The 13,084-nt window shown below is 36.1% G+C and overlaps 1 non-coding gene across 1 annotated transcript; it reads left to right on the top strand.

The window, feature by feature from the left end:
* Window positions 1-12,174: 12,174 nt before the first annotated feature.
* Window positions 12,175-12,278, top strand: LOC128580036 (U6 spliceosomal RNA). The gene has a single exon (XR_008378397.1). It is a non-coding gene; the product is annotated as a U6 spliceosomal RNA (small nuclear RNA).
* The last annotated feature ends 806 nt before the right edge of the window (window positions 12,279-13,084 follow it).

Genomic DNA, 13,084 nt, shown 5'->3' with positions numbered 1-13,084 from the left:
ACATCATTTTCAATGGGCAATATTAAGAAAGACTATTAACAATTTGGAAATAAATATTAATTTTTGAAAAATAAGCATCAGAAGAAATATTTCTTTGATTATATTATTATTTTTAGCCAAAGGTAAAAAATATCAGATCTTGCTAAATAATATAATTAGTTAAAGATATTTTAATAAAAATGAAAAAGTACATGGGTGAAGCTTAATTACATCTAAATTCTGTTGGTGAAATAAAAGATACATGTCACAAAAAAATTATCAAGAATTTCTCCAATACGCAACTACTTTTCAACTTTCAGTTCAGAAAATTTCATGATTAAAATTCCTTTATCTATTTTTATAATTAAAGCTTTGTATTTTAAAGTAATATTTTCCAAATAGCATTCTGTAAAACTCGGGGGCTGCGGTCATTGTACTATAATCACAAAGACCATTTAAAAAGTGAATTGAAAAGATTATCTGAGGTCAACTTTCATTGCCATAGCTTGAGTCATGGTTTCATTCCAAACCAAACGTTGCCAGTACTATGAAATGCATAGATGTGCCAAGCCTTGGTCATGTGCCCAGTCCTAGAGCTCTGAGGTGGGTTGGGCCAAATCAATGGTATTGATGGAAGGAAAATAGATTCCTACTGACAAAACAAGATAATCTCCAAAAAAGGGAGAATATATTCCAGGCAAACAGAGTAACCAGTACCTACTAAAAGTGACAAGAGATGACACGCCAGTGCAGAGAAGAGGAATGAGAACTTAGTAGGTGCTATGGACTGAACATCTGTATTTTCTCAACACTCCTATGTTGAAACCTAGTCTTCAGTGTCGTAGTAGTAAGAGAGGGGTCCTTTGGAAGGGAACTAGGTCATGAGGGTCGGGCACTCATGAATGGGATTAGCGTGCTTATAATAAAAGAGGCCTGAGCGAGCCTTGCTGAGCCCTTCCACCATTTGACGACACAAGCAGAAAGGCATCATCTGCATGGAATGGGTCCTCACCAGACACGAAATCTGCTGCTGTCTCAGTCTTAGACTTATCAGCCTCTAGAACTGTCAGGAATACATTTCTGTTGCTTTTAAGCTACCCGGTTTATGATATTTCTATGAGAGCAGGACACATGGGCTAAGACAGTGAGTGTGCAGAGAAGCATCTCCGAGTTGCAGTAAGGGACCAGCTACAATTGGAATCTTGAACCTGTAATAATTTAGGCTTTCAGGACCTTGGTCAGTAGAGTGGGCATAAGCAGAGGGAAGGAAAATGAGTCTGAAGGGAGAAGCCTTGCCTTGGCCAGGTTTGCTAAGCCACCAGTGTTCCGTGGCTGATAACTTCAGTTCTCTATTTTCAAATTAAGCAGCCTGGCATCTTTCTGACCCTTATTCCACAATAGCATCTTTCGTCTCTACAGCCCTGAAAGCTTCTCCACTTATAAGTACTGATGTGATGATAGTCACAAGGATAATCCAGAATAATATCCCCACCTCAAGGTTTATACCCTTATCCATATCTGGAAAGTCTCTTTTGCCAGGTATGGTAACAAATTCTGGGAACTGGAGTCAGGACATATGTGGAGAGAAGAGGCATTAGTCAGTCAACCACACAGATTGTTCTCAATCATTTGTTTTAGGTGGAGCTCTGATCAATAACATCTATTATAAGTGGGTTTTTCTTAATCAATGTGAGGGTTGTCTTCTCTTTTACATGCATGAGATGTCTAAGCTTTTATCATTTTTGAAGTATTCTTCTTCAAACAAGTTTATAAACAAAACAGTCTCTAATATGTTAGTTAACTAGAGAATGTGTCCTCAATTGTTTCGTGATTCTCAATGTGGTTATTGTGTCTAAGCTTCTCTCTCTTTTTAAAAATGTAAGTAGGATAATTAATTAGATGATATATCAATACACTGTGCCCTACTGTATTGGGTCTATATTTGTCATGCCATTCCTATGTCATTGGATGGAAATTCTTGTATCATAATTTTTCTGCCAATACTTGGTATAAATTATTACATTGTATTCTGGCTTCTGTAGAAGATGAAGAAGTTGCATCTAAAAGTAATGTAATTTTTATATTACATTTAACCTTTTTAACTCAGATACTCATATAATATTTGTCCTTAAAATACATTGTTTTTGATAAAGGGCAGGTGGCGCCTGGCTTGGGCAGCACTGGGCTGTCCAGGAGGACCTGTTGCGCCTTCTATGTCGCCAGCCCCCAGAGTTGGTGTGGTAGGATATGGGGAGGTGAGGGCTGGGGAACCAAGTGCTGGGAGAGGGGCAATCCTGGCAGTAGCCCGAGGGTCCCCAGGAAGTTGGGGGAGACACTGCACAGCCCTGTCTGCTGCCTGAGCCACCTCTTCTTTCCCCTTATTTCAAAGTACAGTGCCAGCCAGTGTGAAACTGCTCTCTAAGGCACACACAGCTTCTGAAGCTGAGAATGACCATGATACAGCGTTCCCCCCATTCAAAGCTGAACAGGGACTCCCCATTTTCCTAGGTCTGGGCAATGTCACATAAGTTTCCTAGGCCTGGGGAACTTGATGAAGGGAAGGACTCATTCACCTTGCCCAATCAAACGGGACTGTATCCATTCATTCATTGGTCTATGTATACACCTTTAGACAAAGGACCCGGGGGAGATTTCCTGACTTGGGTCTTTCCCTCTGCCAGGAGCTCTGGTGCTTTTTCTATATTCTTTTCTGTATAATAAATCCCAGCATACCATTGATCTGTGGTTGGTGGGTTCATTCTTGGAATCCCCACACTGAGGATCTACTGAAGGAAGAAATTCAGGTAACATTTTCAAAATAAGCATCAACCTGATTAATTTTCATTATCAATGCCTGTCACAAATAACAGTACCTGTTGATATCATTTTTCTTGGCAATTATTTTCTTCCTTAAAGTTTTAATTCATTTCCCTGATATCCTTTTTTCTTTTAATTGTACTTGATTATCACTATGAGTTGTGTATAAATTATCCATTTTTTCTGATCGCTTTTATCTTTTTGTTCTTTTTCCTCTAGATTCTGCAATATTTTTCCAACTATGCTCCACATCAATTATTCCGTCTTCAGCAGTTTCAGATTTGTATTATACTTCTTCTAATTTAGTTTTAGATTCTATAATAATATTCTCTGTTCTCTCAAACTCATTCCCTGGCCATGCTAGAAATTTTTTCATCTCAATCTGTTTTTATTATCAGCATTTTTTTAATCTCCTATTTGACAGAACTTATGTTTTTATTTCCTGAAGAATGCAAGTTGATGCTCCTCACATTTTCTATGATAGTCTATTTCCTGAAGTAAATTATTCATTAAAGGCTTTTAAAGCTACCTCTGACATGTTTGTCAATAAATCAGGTCGATTATTAATCTATAGCAGATCAGAAGCTTCAATCAATGATGGCTATGTTAACCAGTTCGATGAAAATATTTTGAATTATATATAAAACCAGCATATTGTACCCCATGATTGCATTAATGTACACAGCTATGATTTAATAAAAAAATAAACAAAACCAAATTAAATGTTTTATTATCTTTTATCAACAACTGCCCATCAATTAGAAAAAAAGAAACTAGTTCCTAATTACTGACTCAGAAGCCCCACAAGAGGAAGACAAAAATAAAAAGAAATGTAGTATCTTAAGAACTGTTTTTTCCCTCCTGCTTAAAATGAGATAAAGGGTGAACAAACAGGAAAGGAAAGTGGGGGTAAAAGAAGGAAAATAAAGTCAGAGTTAATAGTGGCTGAAATTTCCAATGGGGAGGAAATAGGGGACAGGGACTGCTGGGCAGGAGAGGCTTTAATTCCCCCCCTCAATTCATACTGCCTGTAACAGATGAGGGGTGATGAGAAAGAGGGAAACGAAATGAAATGAGGATGGAAGCTCATTCAAATCATAGCGAATTTTAGAAATAAGTAAGTCGATGTTTACGTACTTCATGTCTATGACTACAAACTCTTATACAAGCTAGGTTTATTTCACTTATTTTTGATTTAGATACTTTGTATAACTTTGAGTTTTTGTTTTATGGTGGCTTAAGTTCAAATAAGGACAAGCTTAAAAAACAGCATTTCTCAAAAAATATTGCAAGTGAATCCTTCCTCCTGTAACTTCTGTGATTTATGGAAGAAAGTTTATGTAAGGCATAAGTCATGTGCAGTCATGCAGCAGCCTGAGAGAAGTTGGGTAGTTTCTCTAAAAATGGTTTGTTTTAGTTATATTTGTTTCATTATTTTATTCTATTTTATTATTAAATCATAGCTGTGTACATTAATGCGATCATGGGGCACCATACACTGGTTTTATAGACCATTTGACATATTTTAATCACACTGGTTAACATAGCCTTCCTGGCATTTTCTTAGTTATTGTGTCAAGACATTTATATTCTACATTTACTAAGTTTCACATGTAATATTTATTTCATTTTAATAATGCTAATTGTGACTATTTTGACTTGAGGATTGGAGGGATTGGTAAACTTCCTTCAGTGGATGAAGATTCTTCTGTTTCTAAAATTCTCATCTGTGTTAGAATTAAATGAAAATATTCCCAAAGAATAAGATTTAAAAAAAAGAGTTTAGTTATTCTGCATCTTGTCACCTTTCTTTCTGTGACTGCCTTTGGTGGCACTGGACCTTATTACAACATGGCTCTCCTGGAAGCTGTTTCCTGTCTTTTTAGTGGCCCAACCTTGCCTCTATATCCCCTCTGCCTCCAAAGACACATCTCTCTCCTATTAGAAGAATCATACATAATTGTTAATAAGTGTCAAAGAAAGGATTGACCACATATTTTATGTCCTAGCCATGGCATGAGGATTCTCACTTCTCCAAATTCAACTATATTTTAGGGGTTTATTAAAAGCTCTTCCCATAATATCCTGCAACACTGCACTACTCTCTCAGGAAGGGGAATTGTGGGTTTCCTCCTGGTGCCTATTAGATTTGGCTCAGATTGAGTTATCTGGAGCATGTGGTTGGCATTATTTCTAAAGGTCAACCTTGGTAGAGGTTTTCTTGGTCCCCCCCAATCTTATTTATTCTTAGTTGTTTTGATCAATTTCTTTTATGTTATCTATTACAGCACAGTCTTTCCCAGAATTCTCTACTGCATGCTTTTTCATCTTTAAAATATTTATGAAGACTGCTGAGATAGCTCTGGGAAAACAAGCGAGCCTAGAGGAGAGGGACTGGCAAGTTGCCTTAGTAACAGCATCTGGCGATAGCAGCCAGCTGGGGCTTACACTGTTCTGGCAAAGAACTCACTGATGCACACTCCAGAACACTGAGAGTGCAGTGGCTTCCTCAGCTTGGACCAATGGCAGTTGGTCAGAATACCCATGCTGCCGTGGTGTGTTTGGACTAGAAGGCAGCATATGTGTTTGAATTGAAACAGTCATACTTATCATGTTACCACACAGCAAAACTGCAGGAGCAGGAGATAAATAAATAAATAAAACAAAACTTAGGGGGAGTGTAGTAAACCTTGAATGAAGTAATTGTGAAGCTGCAGAAGCAGCCCAGAGCAATAGACTGAGGTCCCTAATCATTTACCATTCTACTATAATCACCTTTGGGATTTATTATCTATGGTAATGAATCAGCAGAGCTGGCTAAGGCGGCCACTTGTGGGCTGGAAAAGATTCATCCCAGAGCTTCACAAGGAAGTGCACTCATTCACAGAGTGGAAACGATCCTTCCACAATTAAAAATAATAGACATTCAAGAATAAGGGAACTATGCTATGCAAGTCTTAGAACAGAGCAACTAGTTGACATTACTAAAAAATAAACCAACAAAAACACCGAGAAAAGTGTATTCAATCTATTTACCTTCCTGAGAAATATATCTTGCTAGCCCTGGAAACAGTGACAGAAAGTTCCAAAATGAAATCATTAGAATTTTAGCTTTTGCTAAAACTCAGATTTTATGCAGCTCTGCATAAAATTCCAGGGCATATACACAGCCTATTTGAATACTTTTTGGCATGACATTAGCCAATGCAATAGACTTTACCATAAGGGAAATAGAGCGCAAAATGATCTTGGTTTTCCTATGCAAAGTAAACTATAAAATTAAATTATTATTGTTGAGCCTTTTTTGTAGTTTATTCAATTGAATATAGTTATTAATTTTCTTAATTTATTCATAAAAACTGATAAATATTTATTAAGTATTTACTCTAAGAACTCACTTAGGAATTTGGGATATAGTATAAAATAAAAAATTGTTATAGCGGATGAAAGTAACTTCCATAAGCTAGTAATTACAAGAAAATGGAGTGACTAGCTAACTTGGGTTTGTGAGGGAGAGCTGATCGAGATGACACAGGGGCTCGTGGAGTGAATTCTTATGACAGAGAGTGCTCAGGGAAAGCCCTGCTTCCTGGGAACTTTTCCTGCAAAAGCCTGTGTGAAGCAGCTGTATTATAGCAGGATGATGGACCTGCCATGGCAGGAAGAGGACCATGGCAGAAGCTAACAGACCTCCAACACTTGGGAATTTACATGGGCCCAGCAGACACCTAAGAAAGCCATTTTTATAGCACCTGCCCAGGAGGGAAACTTACTGATGGTACTAAGAAGTTGCTCATGTATCATGAAGAGAAGAAGCTGGTGCAAGGGTTGTAGGGAGCTCGATCAAGCAGTTATTCCTTCAACTGCATCAGAGAATTGTGCTGTGCTGAGGCAGCTGCAGAACTTCCAAAGAATCTACACATCTGTGCTCAATGCAAAACCTGATTTGAATCTCAGGGACACAGTGTGTGTCAAAGATAAGCAAAACACAGAAGACTACGTTCATATGAGGCCTTTCGATGAAGTTCAAAATCAAATAAAAGCGAACAACATATTATCTGTACATATATATGATAACTCTTTTTTAAAAAAATAAGCAAAACAATGGAAAGCATAATATCTAATGAAGCACTCCCATCTAACACAGAGGGAAGAAGGCAAAATAGAAAAGAGCCACGATAGATAGAAGTTAATTAGTATCATTGTTTATTTGTGGGGATTGAGTAGTGAGTTTGAAAATACTTATTTAAAGAGTAAAAATAAATAAATGATCAAATAAATAGAAGGACTCTTACATGGGCCAATTATGTCAGTATTTCATAAAGTAAGGACTATGATTAATCTGTTTCTGTTCACCAGATACCCATACTTTACAAAGAAAAAAGAGTGAGCCACACCATAGCAACTTTTCTCTGCCACGGTATTATTTTATTATTTACAGTTGCCAGTTAATATCTGACGTGCTAGAGCAGTGTTAAGAAAGTCTTAGCATCCACGTCCTTTGTAAGTTGAGACTGTGCATTGCGACCTTCAATCCATGCTGTCCTCTGGTTTCCCCTTCAGTCTGCTTTTGCTCTCAGCGCTTGCTACTCCAAACATAGGCCTGTACATAAGATATACTTGTTTTCACTTACTTGCCTTATATTAATTTTGCACTTGATGAATCATATAAGTTGAATGACTCTTCCTTCAAACTAATCTTGCCAACTCTTAAGCCTTCCAGAGAATGTTTAAAAACCCTTCACTAGTTTCCAGGATGACAAGGGTATCTTTAAATCTCTTTGATCATTCATATTCATATTTTGGAAGGTGAAGCAAGTTACTAAGGCTAAACGCACCATATTGGTAGCAGAAGTCACCTCAGTGCAGTTTTACTAATTTTAACATTTTCTTGTTTATAAAGGCTTTTAATGGATCCAAGAACTAATCAATTGCTATTAACTTCTACTAGAAAAAGTAAAAACATATTCTATTCCTTTCAAGTAAGCCTATTTTTAAGAGGCTTTAAATCTAAAAATACCAAATACTGCTTTGATATTATTGTTGTTGCCCTGTAAATTATGGAGGGTTACGTGGCTCTCCATGAGTTTTTGCCCAATTACTTACACTGTTTTGAAGCATTCAAAGGAGTAGTGTGGTCATTCTGTTCTCGTGTTTCAATTTGATTTGAGTTGTGTTACTAATATATGAAAAAATCTAAAATGGCTCTCACCTGAGGCCTTCAGTCTAGCTGTTTTCTCTGGCTGGAACACATCTCCTACCTACCTACTTGCTCGACTTCCTCTCCTACTTCAATCTGTGCTCTGTTTTCACCTTTTCAGTGAACCTTATCTTGGTCTCCCTATTCAATACCATAAATTTCCTCCTGCTTTCAAGACTCACAATATCCTTGACCCTTCTTGAGTTTTTCTTTGGCCAAGAACTTAATCACTTTCTGGCATACTGTATTACTTATTTATTTTTATATTTGCTAGTATTTTATGACACCTTCAGCTAGAATATTACAACCAAGGGGATGGAGATCTCTGGTCTTTTATTCACAGATATATCCCAAGCTCTTACAGATAGATATGCTTGGCCCCTAGTGAGAACTTAATAAATTGGAGTAGGGTAAGAACATGAAGTTTGTAAATATTCGTGGCCTCTTTCCAAATTTCTAGTGATGTGTTTTTCTTTTTCTTTTTTTTTTTTTTTTTTAATTTGGCCGGGGCTGGGTTTGAACCCGCCACCTCCGGCATATGGGACCAGCGCCCTACCCGCTGAGCCACAGGCGCCGCCCGTGTTTTTCTTTTTAATATTTTATAGTGAACACTCATATTGGTAGAACTCTGGCATAAAAATAAAATAGATAATCTCAAAAGAAAAAATTTTATTACCATTTTTGCAAAATGAATTTGCATTGCCATCTTACCAAAATGCCTCATAATTTTATTATTCCAAAGCAGACTTAAATAAGCCACATGCCTATGTACCTTCTTTTTCAATGTAGTAATACAAGTAAAGCAAATTCAATACCAGAATAGGAGATTATCTTGTTAGAAGAGAAACAGAAAGTGATGTAATTTGGGTGATTTTAATTGCCTAGGGCACCAAATAACATTAGCCTGATGCATCTAAGTTTCCTCAATATGAGAGACACAAGTAAGTATTTGTGCTAGTTCCCCAAGAAAACTTCTGATAGATAGAATAATGCACATATACTATTTTCTATTATTTGGACCTTGCTTTGCAACTTTCTTGCAGACCATCACTTTATTATCACAAAACTTTGCTTAATAAAGATGACATTGTAGTCATGAATTGTAGGGTATGCAGACAGTACACACTTAATTAAACTTTTAGTATTTTCTAAAGTCTGGTAATAGGCCTCCTCATGGATTATGTACTTTCTGCAGCAGGGCAAGCTAATTCATTGCATTTGCATTCACACTAATTTCATTTTTAGAGAGTAATCTTAAATTTCATTTGGGAAAGACATCGTTGCATTAATATTCCAGTAACATTTAGCTACATCAAAGGGCTGATTTGAAGGTCAGATCATGTAAGTGTAAATAAGTGCTCTAAAAACTTATCATCTAAAAATAAGAAGGCATTTTTATTTTTGTTTAGTACCATACCCATCTTCAATGAGAGAAAGTTTATGCCCACAATATTAATTAGCAGATGCTTTGTGGTCTCAATTCATTTGGCTATACCAAATTCCATACTATATTTTAATATCTTCAGTAAATAAAATTAAATTATAATATTTATCACTTGGAGCAAATTTTTAAATTTAAACGATAAGAAATATTAAGTAAGATCTTATCTTCCAAAAACATCCATATATGATATTAAGCTAGTATTTTCCTGAGCAGACGAATTAACATTAAGAGTGCCTAAATTTTCACTTTCTTGAAACCCGAGAACTGTCCAAAATATTTTTAATTCCTATTTACTGAAAAAAAAATCTAGAAATTCTCCCTGCATTTTAATCATTTTTACACTGTGGATTGCTTCTCATTGTGCTATTATACCATCAGATCTTAGCTAACCTAGATGACCGTTTATTGTAGAATTTAAATGTGTAAAGGACAGAATATAAATTTAACAGGGCTCAAGAAGGGGTGCAAGAATAACTCCAGTTCATATGTAAAGTTATGAATCAACTTTTCATAGATAATAAAGATTTAAAATAATAAAAAAACTGCAGCAACGAACTGGAGAACTTTACCCTTGCTTGGGAAACTGAAATTCCCCAGGTTCTCTGAAATAAGCATATTGAAGAGTTCCCAAATATTTAAAAAGTGACTTCAGAAATCAAGAATCACTCATAAAGCTGAATGGTGAGATCGTTACCTAAACTAGGAGAAATGTTGGCAGCATCATAACTGCCAAGCCTATGAACATGATCAAAAGGATTTAGCAAATTACTTTTGCAATATGAACTGTGGACCTGAGATATAAAAAGTGCTATGAGCGATCTTATCTGTACCTCCGTGAATAAGCTGACATCAAAGATGTCTCTAACGTTTTGATCCCTTCCTGAAAGCAGCAAACTCAACTACTGTGCTGTGTTGGTGCTTTAGGTCAGAAAGCTGGAACTTCTTGATTTCAGATATTCTGAAGGTGAAGTCAGATTAATAGAAATGTAGAAAGTTATTCCCATCATGTTTCCCATCAAACCCCATGAGAAATATTATTCACAAACATAAATGCTTCCTGCCAGTAAAGTGAAGTTGTGGAAATAACTCTTCCTATTATCATACTGTATGATAGCTGGTTTCACATATGGGATTATATGCCCCTGGGCACAGCCATACACAAAGTGTCGGAAGAGGCTGACCCAAGCTCTGAGAACTACAGGAGGCCATTATTTTTAACCTGAGCAGAGTAGTAGAAAGTAAAGCACAGTTAATAAAAAAAAAAAAAAAAAAAATTAACTTCCTTTTATTGCCTCCCAGATAAATTGAAACCTAGACTTCTGAGCCTGAATGTCTTATAAGTTTCTTCTAAAAACTGTAAATAATATTCTGCACTTGAACAGGACAAACTTGAGACACATGGTAGTGTAGCTTTAAACGCATAGGAACAAAATCAGATGTCATCATGTGTGACTAGGGAACAAGATTACTTAAACTCACATTTCCTAGATGTATGCATGTTTTTTGCATCATATAATTGAAATATTTTTCTTGGCCTCTTCCACCTGATTTACTTCCATACATTTACAGCCTTAAATTTAAAGACAAGAAGTACATATCTCTGTTGACAAAGAGTAACAGGAATAATATAATAAGACACTCGAGTTTGGTAAATGGAACATGGGCTATAAGTCTGTATAACTGGATTTAAATACCACTCCTATGGTGAGTCGTTTTAAAAACAATTTACTGAAAAATACTTCACTAATCACCATGTGTTAAATTAAGATAAGGTATGAAAATATTCTGAAACTAAAAATACATGAATATAAGGTTATTTTCAGTTCTCAAACTTTTATTATTTCAGTACTCATAAGCTTTTATGTTAGTTTTTCTTCTCACCAACACAAGTAAATATACATTGATATTCAATTCATTAAAATGTTTTATAATATGCAGTGCAATGCATTGCTTAGAAAGAAGACTATCACATCAAAAGGTACTATTAAAATATGTATTTCTGACAACTGCAACATAACGTACAGTTTTTCTTAAAGTATAAGAATGAATTCTTTTTTGAGAAAATGAATCTCCTTTTATTCATCCAGCCTTGACCTACTATTTGTAAATTACCCTAAGCCTTCTGTGTAAACGTAAGAAGGGACAGGAAAACAAATGAAATCCAAGGAGAACAAGCTATCAGAAAATAAGTTGGCAGCACTTGCACTCTGCAGAGATTTATAATTTCTAAGAGGGAATCAAAGTAAAGCTGTTGAAAAAAACAAATCCATTTTCCAATGCTCCTTGAGGCCTATGGTCCAAAGAACAGAAAATAAGATGTGTTTATATGTCATCCACTATATCGAAGCTGCATTCTGTATAAAAATGTACAGTCATTTTAAAATTAGATATCATTACATGTCAGAAGGCCCATGGAGACTGTGTCAGAAAGACTTGTGTTGGTGTCCCAGGTCCGTCCCTCAGTAGTTGTCACTTAATCATTGTGCATCCATGGCCCCACCTTTAAAATAAGGATGTTAATACTGATAATTTTCAAGACTCTGAGACCCTAGAATGAAGGCAAATCAAAGGTTTTATAAATGGTTATATTACTTGGAGATAATACTTGTTCAATTATATCTAGTTTATTTTTTAAATCTTTATTAATTCATTGACATTATATGACATGGTGTGCAGAAGCATCATTTTTAATTTTAAAACTGCTGCAAATAGAGCCAACTAAAACACCCATTGTGTACTTGCTTCAGCAGCACATATACTAAAATTGGAACGATACAGAGATTAGCATGGCCCCCGCACAAGGATGACACGCAAATTCATGAAGCGTTCCATATTTTTAGCCATAAAGAGACTTTACTTCTTTTATGTTTACATAGATGGAGCTGGAACATATTCTTCTTAGTAAAGTATCTCAAGAATGGAAGAAAAAGTATCCAATGTACTTAGTACTTTTATGAAACCAACTTACAATCACTTACACTTTCTTATGAAAGACAGATCACAACTATAGCACAAGATGAAGGAGAGAGGAGGAGGGGGGTGGGAGGGGAGGGGGGAGGTTTGATAGAGGGAGGGTAAGTGGTAGGCCCCACCTATGGAGCATATTGCAAGGAGACAAGTCAAATTTATGAATAGAACATAAGTATCTTAACACAATAATTAAGTAACTGAGGTGAGAGCTATGTTGATTAGTTTGATGTAAGCACTCCAAATTGTACCCCACAAATGCACAAATGTATTCATGATCTATGTGTGTATGACTTAACAAAAGGAAAAAAATATTTAAATAGAAAAAATAAAACACCCATTATTTCAAACTATGTGAGGAAGGTGTTTCGGCATCACACAGCTGGTGAAGACAAGACTTAAATCCAGATCTTCTCAAGCCAAGATACTTTCTCCATTTAGAGCACTGCACTTCCCCAGAGTTCCTGTTTTACTAGCTTTTTTAGGCAAGTGTGGAACAAAATAAAAGCCAACACTGAGGCCAAAGACCTGCGAGATTCCAGGCCCAGAAGTAGGCAGTTGGAAACTCTAGCTCTACAGAATAAAAAAAATAGAAAATACTCCATGTCTAACAGACAACTGTAACCAGTCTCATTATGGTTAGCTGAAAGAATAGGCAAAATTCACCCATGTGACCT

Source organism: Nycticebus coucang, chromosome 2 (genome assembly GCF_027406575.1).
Source record: "Nycticebus coucang isolate mNycCou1 chromosome 2, mNycCou1.pri, whole genome shotgun sequence".
NCBI classification, from domain to species: Eukaryota; Metazoa; Chordata; class Mammalia; order Primates; family Lorisidae; genus Nycticebus; species Nycticebus coucang.
This window is presented reverse-complemented; position numbering and strand designations above follow the sequence as displayed.